Raw genomic sequence first — 15,297 nt, 5'->3', positions numbered from 1 at the left:
CTACGCGCTGATATGATACAGAGCACATATTTACTCGTATGTATGCTTTCACTCAGAGAAAAAGGGGGACTCTCCACACACACACACACACACACACATACACATACACCCTTACAGAGAGTTAGGGAGGATGTTTACATTACTGGAGCCCTTTTTGTGGTGAAGGTGGACGTAAGATAAATCATCCAACATAGGAGGGAAACAGAGTGTTTCACAGTCATAAATAACATTATTATAATAAGTAGGTGTGGATAACGGGTAACATGTCCCAATATGGGAATACCAACGAGGGTCTTGAAGAACTGTTTATCTATTATGCAAATGTACCTCAACTTTCAATAAAACATGCCTGTGTACAGGGAAGGGCAGAACACTTATGGACGGGAGTGAAGCAGACTGAAAGGCCTGTGTTCACTAGGTGTTCTCCCTTTTGCAAAAGGTGAAACTACAAAACCCAGGGTATTTTCTTTCACTCAATGTTCTGAATACAGGAGACGGAATCTGACAATCCGGGGTGACCAGGGAAGGTCACGACAGCTGTCAGGTGTTTCTCTAACTCTATCTCTCTCTCCTTTGCCTCACACAGAGCCTAGACAACACAAATAACACACACTGCATAACCCACCACAAAACAAACATATCACAACTCATAGATACTGACCTCAGTGTTTTCCAGCTCTTCTTTAATATTCTTTAGGTAATTGGCCATGTTCTTCTTTTGTTCCTTGTTTTTCTCCAGTTTGTCTTCCAGTTGTGTCCGCTCTATCTCTTTTCTACAAATCTGTTGACATCATCATGACACAGCACACAGTGAATCAAAATTCAGATACCGAAAACCGATGTGCAATAACATTAAGAAAACACAATCTAAAGTGTAAAGTGAGGACCTTTTGTCCATACATACATATCTGACACTTAACAAGAAAAAAAGATTCAAATGTTACATTTTATTTGGAAATTTCAGCTGCTCTTAAATATTTAAAATAATGAATTGAACAGTAACCCTGGTGTCACTGCAGGAGGACCGTGTGCACAACCTGCACTCAGTCAAAACAAACCTCATCAACGGTTTGTGTTACAACATTATTCTTCAGTGAGTAATTTTAAACGACCCACATGATGACACCCAAAAACAAACAGAGAAAAGGAAGCTAAACACGTCTGTGCCATTAAACATGTTAATAATAAGTTTCCTCACCTCCTCCAGTAAGGCTTTGTTTTCAGCGTTGAGCTCGGGGACAGCATAACGGCTACCCCACCCCACTTCAGCCAAAACTGGGTCGAGAACATCAGACATAGATTCCATTTTAACACCGCGCCTAACAAATGCTATGGAAAGCAACAACGCAGTAATTCTCAGCAATATCTCTTGACTCCGGCTTTATACAGCGTCTCTCTGCCGGTTGCTAGGGCTCAGGTCTGTTGTCAGTCGCCCCTAGCAAACCCCCCGTTCGGCATGTCGCCACAAGGAGGCAGCGCGAGACCAGAAGTAATGCTTCCGGTCAGCTTGTAAAATACATTTAAGAAGTAATTTCATAGTGTGTCACATAACTTTGTTTTCTGCAGTTCAGGCTGTGGCAGATGAGATCAGTTGTTTTTCTGCTCTCTGGAGCTCCGGTTGGTACGAGATGGTCATAAATTCAGACTAAGGACAGCAAAACCTCTGACCTGATAAAAGCCAGATTCTAAAGGAATGTGTTTTACTCCTGAGTGCCCCATGTTATGGTCATCCCTAGATCGGACTCACAACCTATGAGTATTGAATTATTGAATGAGTACTATCAGTACTTTATCAGTATTTAAAATACTTTTTATGTAACTGTGTTCATTATACAAGGTCCAAACTCATTTTAAGATGATATGTATGTACAAAATGTACTGATGCGTACAAAAATATATGGAAGTGTGATGCGGTGCACCTAAATTTTGTGCCGGTGCACCTAAGAAAAAAAGTTAGGCGCACCAGTGCAACCAGTGCAAAAAATTAGTCTAGAGCCCTGTCCTCCCCGCCGTCAAAGTCAGGCACCTCCACCTCTGCCGGCACCGCCACACCCCCATTGGATGACGGCTGAGGCTGTAAAAGAAACAGTGTGTGACAGTGAAATTCTTGCTGGGGAACAATTTGTCTCAGTGGCTGAAGCAGAGGGTTGGTTCTTCAGGAGGCATGGCTCCACCTCCACCGGTGCCTGCACAGCCTATAGATGTGCTAACTCTGCCTCCTGCTGCACCTGATCCCACCACCCCTCCTCTACCATATAATTTTCACCAGAGCTGGATGATGACTGAGGCTGTAAAAGAAACATTAGATCAGAGCCTGGCATTTTCCTGCTGGTGAAATTCTTGCTGGGGAACAACTTGCCTCAGTGGCTGGAGCAGAGGGTTTCTTCTTTTCCAGCCCCCTGCAGCTTTCTCTGTAGAGAGAGAAGATGAAGTGCATTGTATGTGAATACAATTTACATAGAAGTGAAGCCATACTGTTACCCTTCACTCACCTCCAGCTGTGCCAGCTTCTCCCGAAGAGCCCGGTTTTTGGCCGCCAGCTCCCTGCAATTGGTGCAGGCCGTCCCCACTGGCACTGCACACAGCCAAGGGCTATATGGCCTGTGGCCAGACCATTGACCAGGGTGCACTCCTGTGTGTTCTGTATGTGGTGGGCCTTCATTAGGTGCCTGGAGACGTACCAGAAGGTCCCACCACATACAGGACATGTAAGCATCTGCTTAGGCTTTGTCATCTGAAAGAAAAAGGGGTTCAAGATTGATTCAGCATTAATATATCATATATCTCTGCTTCTACTTGATGCCTGTTGACGTCAAAGAAAAACTGGGAGAAAGGTTGCAATCTGAAATTAATGCAGCAATGCAGGTGGCCTAGATTGAATCCTTTGACTTTTTCTGCTACAGAAAAGTTTTTCAACTCTAATTTTACAGCTACAGATCCTGCAGAATCAAATCACTGAAGCTGTATAAAAGTACATGCATCAACACTGGTAATATGAGCTGTTTTGACCTGCACAGGGATCTATGCTAAGCTATTAGCATGAAGAAGAACCTAGCTTAACTTACAGTTGCTGGAGCTCTCTCAGAATGGTCTGCTCTCTCCCTCTGTCTGCAGCAGAATGAGCTGCTGCACTGTCTTTCCCTCCACCTGGCCCCTCCCTCTCCCCCGGCCAGATGTCCTGCCTGTCCCCTTTGAGAGGGGGGCCTGTCTGCACTGTGGGACTCTCTGTCCTCTGGGTCCTACAGAGACCCTGTAGGGATCCAAACATGATTTCCAGCACTAACTCAGCAATTCTGTGACACACCTCAGGCCTCCTTCCAATGAAGAAACATTCTCTTCTTCTAGGAATGTCAGGCTGATATTTGACTATGTTGCTCAACTCCCACCACTGAGTGACAAAATGTTTGTTCCAGCTCATTAGCCACTTGCTAAAGCTAAGTAGCTAACTGAGTGGCCTAGAGACATGAAACTTTGCAAACATGTCCAGGGCTCAGAACATTGGCTCAGAACAGTTCTGAGCCAATTTTGGAGGTTTGGCCATTCTGTGTCTGAATGGCACAGGCTTGAATGTGGAAAAGCCAAACCTGATTTACCGTATTTCCAGCAATTTCTCAGCAATACTTTGACACACAGGCACCAAATTCACAGGACTCAATCGCAGGAATATACATGTACATACAGTACAATATACATACAGCCTTATACATGTGTGCCAAGTTTGAAGGATTTTTTAGGCCTGAATATCACCTAACTTGCTGCTGATGAGTCTGTGGTTGCCAGTGCCATTTTGTTTGCTGTTGTGTGCTGGGGCAGCAGACTGAAAGCAGTGGACACAAACAGATGATCTGATCAGACTGATCAGAAGGACATGATGGTCTGCTGTGGGTCATGTCTTTGTTCTGCACACGTACAGCTAACATCTCCAGTGTTACACAAACACATCATGTGCTGCTTGACTTGTTCCATTCATGGTAGGAAAGCATGTGGAAGTCACACATGTCAAATCTGTGCTAGTCTCCCTTCATTCAGCCCATATGAAGACAAAGAGTCTGCAGGTCCAGGAAGTTATAATTAACTATCATTAAATAACAAGAACTTATGATGCAGCCAGCACATTTATACCATGAAGACCCCTTTAAAATAATAAACCTCAAAAACTGGTGTTTTCATCAAAAAGGGACTGTGGCCCCACAGTGAGTCCAGGGGCTTATTTCTGCCTCAAAAGGACTTGATTTCACTCTGGTCTGTGATATTTAACAGATTATTGTTGAATCCAGGAACACTTCAAACAGACCGGTGCTGTAGGTGGACTGACTTGCAGCCACCCTTTGAAATATCTTAGAAATAAAGGTGAGGTTGGAGATCACAGCAGTTCAGAAGCCTGTGGTACTTAATCTGTTGCCAGAGACAGGTTGATCTGGCCACACTTGTGTGAAATCAGCCTGTCTAGTGTAGGGTGAAAGAATTGATTCTGCAGTGTGTGTTCAGATATATAGGAGTGTGCCCCTAACATGAAGTATTCATGTTTAAATGTGTTTATCACTTAATAATGTGATTTTCATAAGTGTTTATGTGTTAGGAAGTTTTATAGAAAATCAAAGTAATTCGAGGATACTGAATGTATTAAGAAGTAATTTCATAGTTTGTCATATAACTTTGTTTTCTGCAGTTCAGGCTGTGGCAGATGAGATCAGTTGTTTTTCTGCTCTCTGGAGCTCCGGTTGGTACGAGATGGTCATAAATTCAGACTAAGGACAGCAGCACCTCTGACCTGATAAAAGCCAGATTCTAAAGGAATGTGTTTTTCTCCTGAGTACCCCATGTTATGGTCATCCCTAGATCGGACTCACAACCTATGAGATTTGAGGAATTGGAGCTTTACCTTATTAGGGAATAAACACTAATAGTCTATTCGCTGTATGACCCAGGGTCTGCAGGGGGATAGTAGATGCCCCTGTGGGCCGGCAGGCAGGAACGCCCATGGGGTATATCAATGTGTGAATTCCATGTCCAGTTGTTGTTGCGTTGCTCGTTGTTGCTGTGTGGTTGTTTGTTTTTGTTGGTTGTCCTGTTCTTGTGTTGTTCTTCTTTGGTTCTTTGTGGTCAACAACCCAGAGCTCTGTGACTCAGAATCTGCCTCATTGTTCAATAAATTGTAATCTTGAGACCAGAATTTATCCGTTTCTTTCTCATAAACCAACTCGGGAGGGGATCAGAAGAAACAAGGGGAATTGACCGTTTTTGACCTCCCCATTTTTTCCAGAGTTTCTCACTAATATTGCTTTATTCTTTACAGACCAGACTGGAGCTCTGCCAAGCAATTACTGGGAGATTTCAATTTCCTTAGGCGTCTGACAGACTATGACAAGGATAATAGCAAACCTCAGATCCTGCTGAAGCTGCAAAAATACATCAACAACTCTGAGTTCCTACCTGAGAAGGTCTGTTTGAATTTCATGTCCAACATTTGGACATGATCTATCGGATCTATCAACAGAACTTCTCTTATCTTTTCTTTTACTTAAAGTAAAAAAAGATTAGAGTTCAGACACTTGGGCAGTTTTGTAGTAAATGTCATAATGTCAGTATTGGAATGGCAATGTAATTTATATCCTTTATCCACTGTACTGTAGGCTATGTAGATTTAATGATATATATTCTGAAAAAATAGATGGAATTTGACACAGTTTGTTTCAGTGTGCTGGGTGTAATACTTTATCATGTGCTGCTTTTAGGTGGAGAAGGCGTCCAAAGCTTGCGGGTCGTTGTGCATGTGGGTCATAGCTATGGATCTTTACTCCAAAGAAAGAGAAAACGTGGTTAAAGCACAGGTCAGTCATAAAGAGTGCAGTTTATTATTACTGATACACATGCACATTTGCAATATTTCTTCACAGTCTTTCTGCTGTCTGTTCCTTTGTCACTTTGGCTATTCATCTGCCATGCACCGCTCTGTGTGACTGGTCTGCATACTCTTCTCCCGCTACCCTTACCTACGCAGACACTAAGGGAAAAGCAACAACAACTTAAGGAGGTGGAGGGTCAGATGAAGGACCTACAAAATGGCTCTGACACAGGCTCGACTGGACAGAGCAGGGAAACTGACTTCTGCTCTGGGGGACAGCAGATACGCTGGGAAAAAAATGTTGCAAATCTTGAGCAGGACATCAACAGTGTTGTGGGAAATGTATGCATTGCAGCTGCCTGCATTGCCTACTATGGAGCCTTCACTTCCCACCATAGACAGCTGGTAGGTACAGTGTGATGGGATGGTTTAAAACCTTTAGGGCCTCTGTGATAAAGTGTGCAGCTGGTATGGCCAATGTGAGCCTGGTCTAGAGTTTTTTTTTTTAGAAACATATTGTGAAAAAGCAGTAACAGCTAATACCATATACCCTGTTTACTCTTGTTCCCCAGTGGATTAAGCAGTGTCGGAAGCTAAACATACCCATTAGTTCCCCCTTGAGCCTGATCGACTTTCTAAGTGATCCATATGACATCCTCCAGTGGAACACTGAAGGGTTGCCCTGTGACACTGTATCTACAGAGAATGGAATCCTGGTAACCAAAGACCATCGCTGGCCTCTTATGATCGACCCACAGGATCAGGTGGCGTAAATTAATTCAGAGGACATATGTATTCTATGAAAATAGAACCTCCTTTCAGACACAGTCAGAGACAAAGTCACAGACTGGCCTCCGCCCCAGCATACCTAACGCAACAATACCAAGCTTCCCTTCATACAGTAGAAAGGACACCAACCAGCTCGTTCAGCATTGCAAATTTGCACTAAATTAAGATATTTTCACTGCTTCCTTATTGTGTTTCCATGTCTGATCATGTTTCCTTGAATGCTGTAGGTAATACACTTGGCATCAGCAAGTGTGCACCAGAGACAGTTAGGTCACTATGGAGTCTTGGAATTCACATTCAACAAACCTTTGCTCACAAAATCCCAAACGGCTATCAACTATAATAGGTATTTATGTGCTTTCCAAGAAGCACACGTTTGGAATAAAAACAGTATCGCACACAAGAACCTTTGTGAATCCTTCTGCCATTGAAGCTACATATTGGGCAGTATAATGAACGCCTGGCATCAAACCGTGTTTCTGCAGACATTAAATCACCTGCCAGCTACACCTGTGTGCAATGCCCTTTTGTTCAACACCAGCCAGGAAAGCAGAAGGACCCTGTGAATGCAAGGGTTTACTCCAGTGTTTATTCAAATCAGGGGTTGCATGGTGACTGTAACGGCCGAATAAGTCTGAGGAGCGTTTTTGTTAGACAGAAAAAACAAAGGTTACTGATGATGCAGAGTGACATGACAGTTAAATCTTCATAAATTAATGAGTGTTTCATTAGAATTGTAGTGTGTGTGATCCTGGCTTCGATTGATGTAAAATGTGTCTTTTGGCATGTACATTTTTTTCTGTTTTCCAGAAATGTATTAAAGTTAAAATCATCAATTTCACTGTGACTGAGTCTGGCCTGGAGGACCAACTGCTCAGGTAGACACAAGACAGATATTGAATTCTGACCAAACTTTAAGACTCACATTCACAACCTTACCCTTTTCCTTCTCTTTTCCCCCTTTCTTCTCCTTTCTCTACCTCCAAAACCCTTAAATTACAACCCTGCAACTTGTTTCTCTCTTTAAAGTGATGTGGTGCGTCTTGAGAGTCCACATCTTGAGGAACAGAGCAATAAGCTGATTGTTCGCATCAACGCTGACCGCAATCAGCTGAAAGATATCGAGGACCGCATTGTTGAGCTTCTCTCTAACTCTAAGGGGAATATACTTGACAATGAGGAGCTCGTTCAGACTCTCCAGGAGTCAAAGGTGGGGATCTGGCAGAGATCATACCTGTCATCATTTTCAACTTTCTGATCGTTTTCCTATGTTGATGAAGATTCTCAGTCATCCAGGTCATCATACGTAGAGAAGGTTGAAGCAAGGCGTCTGGACTTGTAGAGTTTTGTAGAGTTGCTTGGATGAGCAGCGAAACGTCTTCTAGAAAACTCTACAAGTCCAGACGCCTTGCTTCAACCTTCTCTATCGTTTTCCTAATTGTAATTGAAACTTTTTGTTGTTCTTGTTCTAGTTGTCATGCTCCTCTTTCACTTCTTTTGTCTGTTTTTTCTCCACTATCTCCAGGTGACATCAGAGGCCATAAAGCATCACCTGAAGGAGGCAGAGGGGGACTCCTTCCTTGTGTATCTTGGGGAGTCCATACAGGCGTGGAGTGGCTTCCCCAGGATACAGTCGGAAGTAGAGCTTGCGGTTGATGATTTGGTCTCAGTTCTAGAATGATTGCTGCTGGGAGTTTGAGCAGACAGCTGTTTACAGGGTCTAAGTTGGAATAAAGATTAATCCTGTAAATGCAAACATCCAATCTACTGAAGTTCAAAGATGTGGGCTCGTCCGGGATTTGAAAACAGGACCTGTGAGGAACTGGAACCACTTCTTCATCTGAACCATGGGGATGCCAATTTATAACACCTGAAACCACCTCCACTGTCTGCACACACAGGAAGTTCACCCTGAATCAATGCTCTCTGTTTCAGTTAACCTGTCTGCACAGAATTATTCTCTGTAACAACATGTAGAGCCCGGATAGTTCAGGCTAATTTTCATATCTGTCCAGTGAGAGACAATTATCAGAGGAGAGGTTCTGCTTCTCAGGAGGGTCACACCCTAATACAAGACCACTTCCTGTTATGCAACAAATAAACTTTATGATTCAATGTTGAGCTAATGCCACAGCCACAAAAAGACATTTCTCCCAGCTGCTAGACAGCAAGCCTTATCTAGACATGGAGGACAGCCTCCTCATGGAGGACAGTGATATGCAAAGTGTTCAGTCTTTGTTGACACAAAGAAATCTTTGCACGTATCTTTACCAATGTCAAACTGCTGACAGTCGGCTGGGTAGAGGAGGAGAAGAAGACCCATGAGAAGCAGGTTCCATGGTGTAATGGTTAGCTCTCTGGACTTTGACTCCAGCGATCTGAGTTCAAATCTCAGTGGAACCTTTAGTTTAGTTTGGACAGTAATACTGGTGTCCTTTCTACTTTCTCTAAAAATTCAGGGCTCATTTTGCAGATTTCCAGTCAGCATGTTGTAACTGAATAACAGAGTGTATCAGAAGGAGAAGTTACATAAAGATATAATTTAAATCTCTCTCCTAAATGACACCTTAATCTGGGATTAATAATGAGTATAAAAGTAGCTGAAGACATAATTTAGTATTATAACACATACCTCCTTTATAGGGCTGTCTTGATAACTGCCTCTCATTTCCACCTGTTATCTGCTCCATTTGCACAACAGCAGCTGAAACTGATCCACAATCAGTGTTGATCCTAACTGGACAGGCTGGTTTCACACAAGTGTGACTGACTTTTTGGGGCAATATTATAACAAATACTTATGAGACAAGATATATAAAAAGAAAGGTCAGTGCATCATGACTTCAGCTCCATTCAAAGCTTTAGGAGGCTTCATGGCCTCCATCACTCCATAAGACTGTTCCATCTGTTCTGCATCTCTGATATGTGCTGGGAGGTGGTGGCTTGGATGTTTCACTGCAGCTCATCTAGTAATAATGTGTAACACATATATGAACATCAAGCTGATCATGTCATGCTAAACTGAGTCCTTGGAAGAGCAGAAGCTGTGAACAGACCTCATGGAGCAATGGTAGCACGTCTGAGTCCAGATCAGAAGGTTGCATGTTCAAATCATGTCAGGGTCACTGGTTTTATGTAATTTAGTCCTCTTTCTGTTCACACCAGGTCCACTAGAGCTCTCAGACTCCTCCACTGCACTGAATTCTGGGTAGTCTTCACTTGAAGCAGAATGTCGGCTTTCTCCTGTGTTTTCTGGTTAAATTACTGCACATTCAGGGAAAATAGAGTTAGGGTTAAATAGAGCAAAAAATCCTGAGTCATCGATCTGCATTCGTTTAGAGGGCCGAAAGGGAGCAAGTGTGAAAACACCCTAAATTTTAATCTTAAGTGGGACCAACACTCCCCCGAGTAGCTTCTTCAGTTCTGCAGTGACAATGTTCTTCCTCAGCCAGTTGTTGTCTTTGTCTTGTTGTCTGTGGATCTTGTTTTTGTGGCTTTGATGACAGCCCAGCTGGGATAGCCACAGGTTTGCAGGGCCTTCCTGATGTGATGTTGCTCCTTCTTCTTCTCCTCTGAGCTGGTCGGTACAGTTTGAGCTCTGTGCTGCAGCCATTGCGACAGCCATCGCACCTCAGAGTGATCCAGCAGTGCCTCATGTTCAGCAGCATACAGTGAGCAGCTTTAATCTCTGGATTGACAGACTTTATCTATGCAATAACTTGCAGAACAGAAAGTCTTCCAAAATATCTCCTTTCCAGGGATAGCACACCAAAACTATCAACTGAGCAGCACTGGAGATGCTCTGCTCTGTCGATTCATCCAACTGAAAGGAACATTTCTTACATGATCGCAGTCTATCCAGCAGCTGTGCCTGAATGTCAGCTGAGAGATCTTCTGTTCTCCTTTTCAGTTTATTAGCTGCCTCTGTGCCAAGCAAAATCTCACACCAGTCAGATCTCTGTCCACCTGTACAGTCACAAAGCCGGGGGCAGCGACGCTGTTTTCCAGGATGTCTGAGTGCAGTCCTTTTTTTCTAGCTCTCAGGACGGGAGCTGTATCCACCCTGAAGGAAGGCGCCACAGGAAGTTAAAAGGCATTTTGACTCTGGTGGGACTTGAACCCACAACCTTTGAATCACTTCTCCTGTGTTTAACTAGAAGTCCAATGCACTATCCATTGTGCCACAGAGCCACAAAGAAGTCCATTTTTTGTCCTAGAATGAAAGGCAGAAATCCGGAATAAGCAGCAGCATTCCAGAATAGTCATCAGTATTCCGGAATTATACGTAGAATTCAGGAGTAACAGTCAGTATTCTGGCAAGTCAGCAGTCCAGAAGGGAAGCTAACATCAGCAGTGGCTCAGTGGTAGAGCAGGGTTGTGTGTCCTTTACCCACATTGCCTCCAGTGCTGGTCATTGTATGACACTGCTTGGCAGCAGCTTTAAGCAATTTCCCTTCTGGGATTATTAAAGTATTTTTTTAAAAAGTCAGCATAACAGAGGTTACAGCATCACTGAGTTTCCCCTCAGGGAAGCTGCTTTTTTTTACTGCCACCCCTGGATATATGCAGTCCAGTGCAGTGCGGCATGCTCTGTTCTGTACAATGGAGAAACCAAACAACTACTCCAAACACTGGCCTTCAATGTTTGTCAAAGTTTGTCTTCAAACAAGATGCTTATGTTTAAGGCAAAAGCTGTGACAGAAACAAGTTCTTCTTCAAAGATACACAACTCCAACATCTTTGTGAAGTTTGTGGACGACACAACTGTGGTGGGTCTCATCTCCGGTGGAGATGAAACAAACTACAGGAATGAGGTGCACCTTCTGGCCGAGTGGTGCAGAGACCACAACCTCTCCCTGAATGTGGAGAAGACAAAGGAGATGGTTGTGGACTACAGGAGAGCACACAGTCAGCACACCCCTCTGACCATCGACGGGGTTCCTGGGTGTGCACATCACTGAGGACCTCTCCTGGACTAACAACACTGCATTCCTGACCAAGAAGGCACAGCAGCGCCTCTACTTCCTCCGCAAGCTCAAAAGAGCCAGAGCCCCTCCCTCCATCCTGTGCACCTTCTACAGAGGGGCTGTTGAGAGCATCCTGTCCAGCTGCATCACTGTGGTACAGAGCCTGCACCACCACCTGCAGGAAGACGCTTCATCGCATAGTGATGATCCTCTCATAGCTGAGAGGATCATCAGCGTCCCTCTCCCCTCCCTCCAAGACCTCTACGACAGCTGTCTCACCCGAAAGGCCCTCCGCATCACAGGAGACCCCACCCACCCTTCACACCGCTTCTTTAGTCTGCTGCCATCAGGAAAGAGACTGCGCAGGCGGGGCCAGGACCAGCAGACTGAGGGACAGCTTCATCCACCAGGCTGTCAGGAAGCTGAACTCTCTCCCTGCTGTGCCCCACTCTCTCCCCCTTCCCTCTACAAAAGTTTTTTTGTACCAGGCTGTAAACATGTTCATTTCTGCTGTGAAGTTGGACATTTTAACATGGGAGTCTATGGGTAATAACACACGTGAATTACAATTTTTCACACGTCGTAAACATTCCAATTTAAGACTAGTGGTTAAGACCTTCAAAACTCAGTGTGTAACATTGTTGGTAAAAACTGTTTGCTTTGGCATGTTTGTAGAGAAGATTGAAGCAAGGTGTCTGGACTTGTAGAGTTTTCCTGAAGAGGTTTCGCTGCTCATCCAAGCAGCTTCATCAGTTGTTGATCTGTTGGTGGGGAAACATGGTTTATATGTGGTTGCAGACCTCAGTGGGTGGTCTGGATAAAACTCACAAACAATAGCACTAAATGTTTCCATAGTTACCTGTGATGATCTGGCTGCCTGTGCCAGGTGTGTCTAATGACTGGCTAACGACTATGAGACTGCTGGTAGACAGCCCATTGTTCTTGCTGTTAGCATGTGACTTGGAGTGAAACTTCCTGGGAATGGATGAAATAACTGCTTTGTATGTGGTAAAAAGATGAGGCCACCACCTCAAGAAGGTTTTACCAGCTTAACATAGATGGCTTCCTTGACTTCCTCTCTGTCTAAAATGTGAACATTGTTGTCCTCAAAGGAGTGTCCTTTGTCTTTGAGGTGGAGGTGAACAGCTGAGTCTTGTCCTGAGGAGGTGGCTCTCCTGTGCTGAGCCATTCTCCTGTGGAGTGGTTGTTTAGTTTCTCCAGTGTACAGATCAGAGCATTCCTCACTGCACTGGACTGCATATATGATATTGCTGTGTTTCTCCCTGGGAGTTTTATCCTTTGGGTGTACCAGTTTCAGTCTCAGGATTGTCCTCCAGTGGAGACTGCAACCTTAACACAGCGCCTTGGACGAAAAGCAGACTTGCAGAATGAAAGGCAGCATTTCGGAATGAAAAGCATTCCAGAATGAAATTCAAATTTCAGAAATCTAGAATAAGTGGCAGCATTCCAGAATAGACATCAGTATTCCGGAATGACAGGCAGAATTCCCGATTAACACTCTGTATAGTGGAACAGAAGTCAGCAAGACATCATTCTGGAATGAAAAGCATCCCAGAATGGAAGAAAGCATTCCCAAATGAAAGGCAGAAATCTAGAATGAGAGCATCCTGGACTAGACATCCATCCACCCACTCCAGAATGATAGGCAGGATTCTGGAATGGTAGACAAAAGTCTTGGATTAAACCCCTAACCTGACAGAAGCCTGTGATGTCATGGAAGCGTGCGTTCCAAAATGGAAGGCAACATTCCAGGACAAAAGTCAGCATAACAGAATGAAAAGATTTGCGGAATGAAAGACACCATTCCAGAATGAAAAGCAGTCCATAATGAAAGACAAAAGTTTGGAATGAAATGCAGAAATCCAGAATAAACAGTAGCATTCCAGTATAGACATCAGTATTCCGGAATGATAGGCAGAATTCCTGAATAACATCATAACATCATTTAATCAATAGGGCTCGACCGATTAGCTCGATCCCCATACGGCCAATCTGTGTTTTCATTGTTGAAGCGTGGACATGCCTGTTTCACTTACTGTGTGCTGGTTGGTACATTGGACTCAAGGATTGGTTTTTGAAGACACTCCTCCAAGTGGTGTCTTCAGTTCTGCTACTATTCTGGTTGGGAATCTGAGTTTTATGTGTTCAGGATCTCTGTGGGTGGATCTTGCAGGAAATCAGACTTTTAATCTGAGGGCCCAGGGTTCAAGTCCCTGTTCAGGAGCAACACTATATATTCCCAACCAGAAATCTTTGTACATATCTTTACCAATGTCAAACTAAGAAAAACATGTGCTTTGTGTTGTTCTTCCACCAACTGAAACATGAAAAGCAAGAAGTCACATGTGGCTCATTGGTCTAGGGCAGACCTGGGCAAAGTACGGCCCGCGGGCCACATCCGGCCCGCTTGCGTCTTCAATGCGGCCCGCGGACTCGTACACACAATAAAAAAAAAAGAAGGCATCAAAAGTCAGCTGTCAGCACGGCATTACCGGTAACGTCTTTCCAACCCTCCTTGTCTCTTCCACGCTGGTGCACTGCTTCATCCCATCTACTTTTTGTAGAGACACGGTTGCGCTGTGTACACTTTAAAAATGCTGCGCGACTATGCTGAAATGTACGGTAAAGCGAGAAGAAACGCCACGGCGCATTCAGATGTTACCGCGGTGCTGCAGCCGACATCGTCATCTGCTCTTAAAAAGCTCAGACCTTGTCCAACTTTCAGAGCTTTGGGATTGTTTTTAAAATTAGTTTTAACTCTAATGGTTTTCTTCTGTAAAAATATCTTTACATCATCTGTGCTGCTCTGCACTGTGCGGGAGTGTTTTTCAACATACAACCAGCACACACTCAGTGGACCTGGACACACACAGAGGACAGAGGAGAGAGCAGTAAACACACAGACCAGTTCACATCATCAACACCCTCCGCCACACATTGATTCTGAGCCTTTTTCCCGCCAATGCGACTTTATAATATCGCTATCTTTCCATTCATTCAACTCCTCCCGTCCGCGTTCACACACACGTACACACATAAGCGCGGATGTGTTCACAGAGAAGACGACCAACGTTCTTGATAATGGAACATCGCGCACCCTAACTCAGCACAGACAGAGCTGGTAACGCAGCAAACATTATAGGTGATTTAAGGTGAAACGCGGTTGCGGTTGAGATAAACTACGTCATATGACAATAGTCACATATGAATAATAACATCAAAAGCTGTTTTATTAATCAGTTAGTTGCCTTTAGTAGTTCCATATATCTGATTATAGTATTTATGCTATTAATGTATTTATGTGGTTATATCATATTATTTATTTTAACCTTTATTTTACCAGAAAATGTCATTTTACAAAACAAGAACAGGCTGATATATGAGGTCAGTGTTGACTTCATATAGTGAAATAAAAACCTTCAGCTTCAGATGTTTTTGTATGTTTTTGTGGCCCTTTGCTTTTCTAATGGAAGTCTATGTGGCCCTCGCAAAAAAATAATTGCCCACCCCTGCTCTAGACTCTTGAATAAGGGTTACACATGAGAAGCAGCACAGCTGACAGTGGCAGTCCCCTGTAATGAGGGCTGCGGTGTCCTGGGGAGGTAGACAACTGATGCATGGCACTTCTGCTCCACCTTCAGGGTGCACCAAGTCCTTCCTCCATTACTTTTATAA

General features: G+C 43.9%; 2 non-coding genes across 2 annotated transcripts; one reads left to right on the top strand and one right to left on the bottom strand.

The window, feature by feature from the left end:
• The first annotated feature begins 8,965 nt into the window (after window positions 1-8,965).
• On the top strand, window positions 8,966-9,037 carry trnaq-uug (transfer RNA glutamine (anticodon UUG)). The gene has a single exon. It is a non-coding gene; the product is annotated as a tRNA-Gln (tRNA).
• Window positions 9,038-10,733: 1,696 nt separating this feature from the next.
• trnar-ucu (transfer RNA arginine (anticodon UCU)) lies at window positions 10,734-10,825 on the bottom strand. The gene is given in 2 exon segments: window positions 10,734-10,769; window positions 10,789-10,825. It is a non-coding gene; the product is annotated as a tRNA-Arg (tRNA).
• Between the last annotated feature and the right edge of the window lie 4,472 nt (window positions 10,826-15,297).

Source organism: Parambassis ranga, unplaced genomic scaffold, assembly GCF_900634625.1.
Source record: "Parambassis ranga unplaced genomic scaffold, fParRan2.1 scaffold_24_arrow_ctg1, whole genome shotgun sequence".
NCBI classification, from domain to species: Eukaryota; Metazoa; Chordata; class Actinopteri; family Ambassidae; genus Parambassis; species Parambassis ranga.
The sequence above is the reverse complement of the archived record's forward strand: the minus strand, read 5'-3'. Positions and strand labels throughout refer to the sequence as shown.